Raw genomic sequence first — 9,699 nt, forward strand, 5'->3', positions numbered from 1 at the left:
TGATCATTTTCACAAAATCTTACTTTTATTCTGACTAAAATTCCATTATTGCCATGTATGTCAGAATAGGTCATAATGATAAACCTCATCCTTTCCTAGTGTATGGATTCGAAATTAGCTAAGCAGATTTAACTATGCCTTTTTCATAAATGGGGAATGTTGAAAGTGAGGGGGAAAGCCCTCTAAACAATTAAGATGTTTTCCTTTATTTGAAATCTGTAAGTACTGAAGGTACATTTCTCCTTATAAAACCTGATATGTCTAATAAAATCTATTCTTCATTATTGAGTTACTATGCTAAAATGCTATATTTGGAAAATTTTAAGGGACATTGTTTATGAAAATATTCATTGTCTTTGTTACTACTGTCAGTGTGTCTGAATTGCCAAAGGAGTTTAAAAAAAATTGACAATCTTAACAATATAATTACTTTCATTGTCATTTCAATAAAGAATTCATCTAATCATCTGACTTTGAGCAATTCATGTGGTTCTAACTATAAGATGGAACTTTTTTCTTTTCAGAAATAAATTGAAGGGCTCATCCATCAAGTCTCTAATCACTTCTTTCCTTTCAAGGCACCTGAAACACTGTATCAGCCATGATGGGGAGCTGAAAGCCAAGAATCTCTTTTTATTTCATTATTTCCAGTGAGTTCTCAGAAAATCAATCGCTTTTAAGATGAAATTTTGTTTTTGTTACTGTCGCTCTCTGTTACTTTAAAACAGGCTATTTGATTAATATACAGGATATAATATAATCTGTCACATACAAGCCAAAAACTAAAATTTCTCCTGTTCCTAAAGTAAATTACTCTGATAAATATATAAAAGAATATTAATTTTCTTTGTGAGGTATTTGTTATTTTGATTTGCTATGATTTTATCTGGACAGATAAGGTAACACGAGGCCCTTGCATTAGGCATTTAAGTGTAGTTATTTTTCTGAAACATGTTGGCAAGACATCAGAGCTACAACAGAGACCTTGACAGTTACAACTGCCAATGACTTTCCCCTGACATTGGATAAGAATAAAACAGATGCTTCAATGTACCATGTAACATTGTTCTGCTTCTTTAAAATTACAGTTTTATAACTATCCAATTATTCATTTTTCTGTTTATGAAATAATCCCAATATTTCCCTCCTTCTATATACTAAAAACATTTGAATATAGAAAGAATACATCATTAAGATGGATAACAAATGTATTTTATATATTTCTCCTAATCTGAGCAATTGATTTCAAGAGAGAAATGTATAGAGACAGAAATTATATTTTAACATAAATATTAACTTGTAATCCTTTGTTAGGATGTATTTTAGAAACCAGGAAATAAAATGTATGGGAAATGACAAAGTAAGTTTAATCAGCTTGCAAATCAGACATCAGAATATATACTTTAATAATTGTCAAATATCCAAATGTCCAAACACAGTGAATGGTAGACAACTCTACCCATCTCTAGCCAAGGACAAGACTAAGTGAAGTGGGCTCAAAATGTAGCATGAGCAATTTAAGTTGGAAATACAAGAATTGAAAGGTTTAGCCTGGGGAGAAAGAGAAAGTTCTCTTCATGGGGCTTTACAGGGGCTTCTCTCTATGAGTTATCACTGGGTCACTTATCTCAATTGTTTCTCTCCTTTAGCTGTGACTTGTGGAATATATTGAGAATCCATTCATCAAAAGATAACATTTACTATGCAGTCATATTTGGAAACAGTGACTTAAGGACCTGTTTCTCCTTATTGGCAACTTATCCTTACCACCTACAATAGAGTATGACACACAGTAAATGCACAAATATTGGCTTATTAACAAATCAGTGAAGGAATGAATCTATATAGGGTGTTCTAGGAAACATCAGGCTAAGGTAGAACAGGGTACCACAGTGGTTAAGAGTTTGGTGTCTGGAGCTGCAGCTACGATGAAATCCTGGCTCATCCACTAACCAGCTGTGTGACCTGGTCAGATAATTTTATCTTTCTATGTCCCAATTTCCTCATCTATAAAATAGAATATTAATAATTAAGTAAATATTAAATATTTAGGTTAAGAGACCAAAAGGAAACAGTAAAGAAACAAATAGAAATGAGGTAAGTTAGCCACAGCAAACTTGTGAGAAACGCATGATAAGGTAATAACACTGAAATATATAGCACAGCACATAAAAATCTGGCCAGCTTCAACACAATTGTTTCATTTATAATCAATTTCCCATTGCAGAACTTCAATATGTCATTTGATATTTTATAGCCTTTATTTTCTTAAATGTGGGAAAGAATCTACTAATACCTAATGCTTTAAGCTAACACTTATGTATCAATCCTTGTCCTAAGCACAGTTTTGTGTATTCTTCAGGTTTTCAAGAAAACTTTGCAACACTTAAACACAGCATAAGGTGTAAAAGCAACACTTGGAAAAAACTACCCAAAAGAACTGAATCGTCACAGACTGGTCACATGTCAGGATGGTGATTTTTCTGCGGGGACAGCAACGCCATTAAGGTTCAGCCATTGCCTGTGTCTGGAGGGCAGTGTGTCAAGCAGGCCATGTCTGACTAAGGGTCTGTTGTGAATAGCAGTTGTGCTGGAGAATTCTTTGTGAGGCGGATCTCCTCTATGCTTTGCAAACATCCCCACAGCATGTCCTCTCTACTAGAGGACTGAATCCATCCGACTGACGTGGTGGTGGCAGCCCTGTCGTTCCTGAATGCTCCTTCAGAAAGGAGGGCTTCAGTAGTCAAATTATTACAGGGACCCATTAAATGCCTCTAATTCCCAACAATGTAGAAAATAGAAGTTGATGGTTATCAAAATTCCAAAATGATTTGGAATGTAGAGGACACTTGAAATGATCCATGTATATGTTTTGAAATATTTTCCTAAAGCCAAAATATTGCAGTGCATACAGAGACACAGTAGGGAGCTGATCATTTTAAAACTATGAAAATTAAAAATGATAAATGATTTTAATAGCACTGAATAAAAATGAAAGCAAGATATGTACAAACCTACTGACTTTTCTTTGGTAACACTCTGTCATTTAAGAGACTGTTTATTAGTGAATTTAAATTATGTAAAATTTTGCATGAATATCTTAATGTGGCAGATATATGTCAAGATCATCTTATATGCCTTGCTTGCAGGTAGACTCAAATATCATTTTTTGTTGACTTCTCAATAACTTTCTAGCAACTCATTTTCTACTTGTTATTTTAACTGAAAAATGAAATGAAATGAAATGAAATCCATAGGAATTACTTCCCATTATGAGATTTAAGTTTCAGATAACAAAATCCATAATTCCCTCCAAGAAAATAATAGTTAAGTACAATTTCTGAAACTCATGGGATCTTCCTATCTTTTCTTCTGAACACTCAGCTCCTACCAGAATTTGAGAATAATCAGTTTATTGCTTCAGAAGTTACTCTATCTCTACCATTAAGTTCAGCTAGACTGACTTTGGGCAGCTGAGTTTAGTATTCTCTGCTGAGCATAATTCAGCTATGGATAAGGAGATTTCAACTATGGTCTGAGAAAAAATCCAAGAAAAAGCTTTTGATTTCCTACAATAAAAATATGCTTTAAAAAAAACTTTTTTTTTTTAGATCTTCCTTTATACTTAATTCAGGCTCTACTTAAATCTATTACAGTCTTCTGCCTGATCATTATATTAAGAATTTTTCCCTTCAAATATTTCCTCCAAAGCTGTTTGATGTTCTACAGGGGAGGAATCATACTGATGTTACTGCTGATTAAAAGAAAAGGGAAAAGTGAGCATAAAGTGACCATTTACTGAGCTTTCAATATGGGCCGTGCCCTCAGCTGGATGCTTCTTTCCAAGCCATATGAAAAGCCCACTCAGTCATAGAAAACATGCAGTTAGGTCACATGAAATTGGGAGATTGAGATTAGGCAAGAGACAAAATAATTGGAAATGATTAATTACTCTTTTCTAAGTAAACAAAAAAAATCAAGGTCATCTCTTTATTTATGGTTATATTTGATTTCTTTTGCCAGTTATTGGCACAATCCTGTTATAAACTGGTTTTGGGTTCAGAGAAGCAAAATCACTGGAGAAGGTGCTTGTCTTTGAGAACAAAACAAAACAAATTGGAACACTGGAAATTGTACTTCAGGAAACCATGAAGACCTCAGAGGGAAGGAACAACCTTTTGCCCTGTCAACTGCAGTCTCTGTTCAGGAATATATGCTTCTGGTCTTCCTGATGAAGACACAGTTGTTAAATCCTACATCTGAACAAAAATGAAATCATTTTCAGATTCTGGAAAAATAAAGTGGTATGTTTGTGTATATTATTTACCTATTTTTAATAAATGCATGTATTTCAGTACAATTATGCATTCTGATCTGCTGCCAGTTTCTTTTGCACACTTTGGAGATATCATCACAGGTTTTGTGAGATTAATAGGCAATTTTTAAATAAATGTTTCAAATAAATTTGAAAGGCAACTTCCAGCAGTGTACACCTAGCATTACAATTAGCTTCATACCCTCAGAACATCTGATAAACGATTCTTGTTCTCATCTATAAAATCTTATTTTTAGTATCTTCTGATTTCTTTTAACTCTTTGGGTCAAAACTAAAATGTGTTTGGTTCAACTTAGCTTTCATTTGAAGAAATTACTTTAGCTGAGTGTTTTGAAAAAAAAATAGGTGGAAAATTTGAAAAAGCATAAATTAGAGAAAAAAAGAAGAAAAACCAGAGATCTTCACTGCACACATAATTAGGAAAATGTCCTATGCAGATATATACAAATTCTAATTTCCCTAGAAATTGTGACCCCTGAAAGTTTTCATCTTCTCTTTGCCAACAATTTAAAAGGTAGACAGTATTTAAAGTCTGTACATACAGGTGGCTCAATTTTAGTTAGAATCAATGAAACTAAGGTAAAAACCTTTATACCAAAAAAATCTTTCATTAAAAATGTTTTGGCTCCATATAGTCAGGACATCAAGACTGATATTGCTTTTGGGGTGAGGGTGGCAATAATAAATGAGGGTGAACAAGAACCCCAACAAACACATTCATGGTGGAGGGAAGAATTATACAAAAGTCATTCCTTTACTATTTATTGTTTTTAGAATGTGATAGGAACAATAATATGAATATGAAAACAGTATCTGGGGATACTTTATTAAGATGACTCTTCTGCCCCGATCACACACACCTTCTCCAAACACTCAGCATTGATAGAAAATTAAAAGAAAAGCCATAGTTTCTTAAAATAAGATAAACATCTTGGGAAAGAAACAAGACAGAACCCAACCAATGACTTAGCTGAGGACAAACACTGAGTTAGGGAGCTTAGAGCATACAGCATTTCTCTACAGTTTTGGCTGCCAGTTTTGGGGTACAGGAAACTATAATGGCCTGTTTTCAAACTGGAAAGTCTATCTTGGTGCTCCATGTAGAGCTGCTGGCTTTGGTGGGCTTCCTCTTCTTGTGAAAGGAGGACAGCAAAGAAAGAAAGAACTTGCTGCTAACAGCCTATGCTGTGGTTTTTAGCAATACAAGAGCACCTGCGGAGGTGGGAAAACACAGACACTACCTCCTGCCTGAAAACTGAACCGAGCTGCCTGCAGCCCATCTGTGGCATCCTTAGAGTCACCACCAGCCAGGGGTCTCATGTTGCCAGATTTTAGAGGATGAGAACGGACTCCTGTAAGTGCGTTGTAGGTGGCCCCAACCGCAGGGCTGTGCCACGTAAGTTCTCTTTTCTAGAGTAGATAACAATGCTTTGAGCACTTTATATTGATCTGGAGAATAGATTATTTCCCAACCCTACAAAAAAGAGAATCAGACATGGTTGTAACTTACCTGAAACAGACCAGAGTAAATTTTGACAGTTTTTCCCCAACATAGTATTAACTCTTTCACCTTCTGTCATAATACAGTTGATCCTTGAACACCAGTTTGAACTGTATGGATCCACTTAAGGAGTTTTTTCAATACTGTATGGTCCTGTAATGTATTTTCTTTCTTTATGACTTTCTTAATATCATTTCCTTTTCTCTAGATTATTTTACTGGAAGGACATATTATATAATACATACAACATACAAAATGTGTGTTAATCAATTGTTTATACTATCTGTAAGACTTCTGGTCAAGACTAGGCTCTTCATAATTAATTTTGGGGGAGTCAAAAGTTATACCTAGATTTTTCAACTGTGCAGGGATCAACTCCCCTAATCCCTGCCTGCATTGGGCAAGGGTCAACTGTATAGTCCAAAGGGATCGAGGATGGCCAGATATATAGCAAAATATCACACTGACCTGAAATAATGATAATAGCATGTTAGTTGTACCAGTTAAGCATAAAGCAACAAGTATATCAGAGGCTTTGCTAAGATACATGTGATCCATCCAATGGAAGGCAAACACTAGAAAGATTCATGTTGCCACCATTTCAATGAAATGTTTAAGGTTCTAGTGGTCAGAGACATGCCAGACATCCACCATGAAATAAAAGACAATTTTTTGCATGTTGCGACCCAAAGAAGGAAGCCTAACACCTGATCAGCTTCTTTGGGATCTGAAAGCAGTGTAGTCTACACTTGAGAATAATGCTTTGGCCCTGGAGTCCCACCAGTTTTGAGTGGGGCTCAGAGAAGGATAGGCTTGTGCAACAGGTTGAGGAGATGCAGTAAATGGAACTGCCCCTTGACTCTGGCCAGCACATTTGGTTGAAGGTTTCAATGTCGAAAAAGATAAAATGTGGAGTCTATATCAAGCTTTTGGGTTCTAGAACTGAACTGTGCCTTCTGCAGAAGACAAAAACATATCTTTTAAGAAACAACTCCTAGTGTGCCACTTGATAGAACACTTGACCATAGGGCACCATGTGATGCTGCATATGAAGCGTCCAATATGAGCTGGGATCCAACAGACCAAACGAAGTCATAAAGCTGAACATGTCCCCAGCAATTCATCATAAACTGGAAATGATACATCCATGACTGAGTTTGGAAAACACACAGAGTGGGAGTAAGTTATGTTGCTTCATGGCCTATTTAATCAATCATAGTTGTATCAGCACTGCTCCCACACTTATGGCCTCCTGAGTTTGGGGTCCTTTATGATTGGCTTGCAAAGGTAGAAAAATCTGAATTTGTTTTGTAAATAGGTCAGCTTGGGATGTATATGCATTCTGAAAATAGGCTGCAGCTACACTATAGCCCTGCTATTAAAGTCCTGAAAAATATTGATTAGGAAAAATCTTCCCAGTGGGGAAAGCCTTGGGCTCTATATCTGCTCATCTGCTTTGTGTGGGAAGATAAGTATTCCAACATTACAATATATACAGGAACATGAGTCATGGTGAATGGCTCCACTGGCTGGACAAACACCTAGAAATAGAATATTTGAATATTGAGGGTAAGAAGGTCTAGGTAAGAGGCATATGGATGGATATATGGGAATGGAGACCATTGAGAAGATCATTGAATTACACGTTCACATCCCCCAGGAAATTTTGAACCCAGAAGAGTCTTGATTCAACAATCAAGTAGAGAGAATGACTTAACTAATTGTCTGCAGGTAGGCACTATCATCAGATACCAGAGAACTGGCAAATGGATACATCAACAGAGTAGCAATGGTAGCCAGGATAGAGGCTAGGCACAGGTCTGTCAGTATGGTGTCTCATTCACTAAGGCTGACCTAGCTATTGCTGAGGCCAAATGTCCAGCGCAGCAGCAAAAAGAATCAAAACTGAGACCCTAAAATTATAGCAAGTCTTGCAAAGTTCAAAGAACTGCTTGGTAGAAAACTGACTACATTGCACCCTTCAATCCTGGAAGAATCAGCAATTCACATTAACTGGAATTGACATATATTTTTGCCTTTCCCATCCACAGGGCTTCTGCCAGCACAGAGTGTGTTTGATCTACCAACACTAAATCACTAATTGGAATAATACAAGAGTCTAGGAACCATGAGGAGGTAGAAGGGACAGTCCCACTTAACATAACTCCAAATGGTACATTTTGGAGAATTTGTATTTCCTGTTGCTGCAACTCTTGGTTCTACAGGTTTATAAGTGTTGGATCTCAGAAAGAGAATACTTCCGTCAATGAGATAACATAGCAAATATATCATTCTCTTTTAAATTACAGCTGCCACCCAGCAGCCATTATGAAAGGGGTAAATGAACCTTCCAACAAACTTTTTTTCAGAGTTTGCTTTTTAGGACAATTGACCTGCTATACTCTCCTTCTCTGTAAGGCTTTCCTGACTACTATATGCAAAATTACATCTTCAAAACCTCCCATTCTCTTTCACTGCATAATTTTTCTCCATGACACTTACCAATGTCTAACCAAGTTATGTATTATACAGTTACTTTATTAAAACATATTGATACATGTTAACCATTTTTTCTTTCCTGTATCCTAAGGTTTCTGTTTCAGTTAATAGTTGCCACAAAAGTGCTGCAAAGCAAACTAAAAAACTCTCTTGAATATAAGCATGAGCAACTTTTTCCTAAACACATCTCCTTTGGCAAGGGAAACAAAAGCAAAAATGAACCAAAGGGACTATATCAAACTAAAAAGCTTCTGTACAACAAAGGATACCATCAGCATAACAAAAAGCTATCCTACAATATGGGAGAATATATTCATAAATGACTCATTTGATAAGGGGTTAACATCTAAATATTATAAAGAATTCACATGCCTCAACACCCAAAACATAAACAACCTGATCAAAAAACGGGTGGAGGACCTGAATAGACACTTCTCCAAAGAAGAAATACAAATGGCCAATAGGCACATGAAAAGATGCTCCACATCACTAATCATCAGGGAAATGCAAATAAAAAACACAATTAGTTATGATCTCACACCAGTTAGAATGGCCAACATTCAAAAGACAAGAAATAACAAATGCTGGCAAGGGTGCAGAGAAATAGGGACCCTCCTACACTGTTGGTGGGACTGCAAATTGGTGCAACCACTGTGAAAGCAGTATGGAGGTTCCTCAAAAAACTAAAAATAGAAATATTATACAACCCAGTAATTCCACACCTAGGCATTTTCCTGAAGAAAATAAAATTCCTGATTTGAAGAGATATATGCACCCCTATGTTTATCACCACACTATTTGCAATAGCCAAGATGTAGAAGCAACCTAAGTGTCCATAAATAGATGAATGGATAAAGAAGAGTTTGTAGATATATACAATGGAATACTATTCAGCCATAAAAAAGAAATCCTGCCCTTTGCAACAACATGGATGGAACTAGAGGGTATTATGCTCAATGAAATAATCCAGGTGGAGAGAGACAAGTACCACATGATTTCACTTATTTTTGGAATATAAAAACAAAGCAAAACAGAAGGAACAAAACATCATTAGACTCGTGGACACTGAGAAGTGACTAGTGGTTACCAATGGGGAGGAGAATAGGTGAGGACGAAGGGGAAGGGAAGGGGGACTACTATTGAACCACTGTGATGTACATTGATAAAAGAATTAAAAAAGAAAAAGAATCTGAATGATTTCAAATAATCTTTTTAATCATTCATGGCTATGCAGGTCAGTGTGATAAGTCCATTTCATGCTACATGTCTGCATCCACAGGGGCAGTTATTAGATTATTAGATATTTCATCACAGAGAGACTTGATTTTCTGTTGTCTAGTAATATTCTTCAGATATGTTACTC

Source organism: Manis pentadactyla, chromosome 5 (genome assembly GCF_030020395.1).
Source record: "Manis pentadactyla isolate mManPen7 chromosome 5, mManPen7.hap1, whole genome shotgun sequence".
In the NCBI taxonomy this organism is placed as follows: domain Eukaryota; kingdom Metazoa; phylum Chordata; class Mammalia; order Pholidota; family Manidae; genus Manis; species Manis pentadactyla.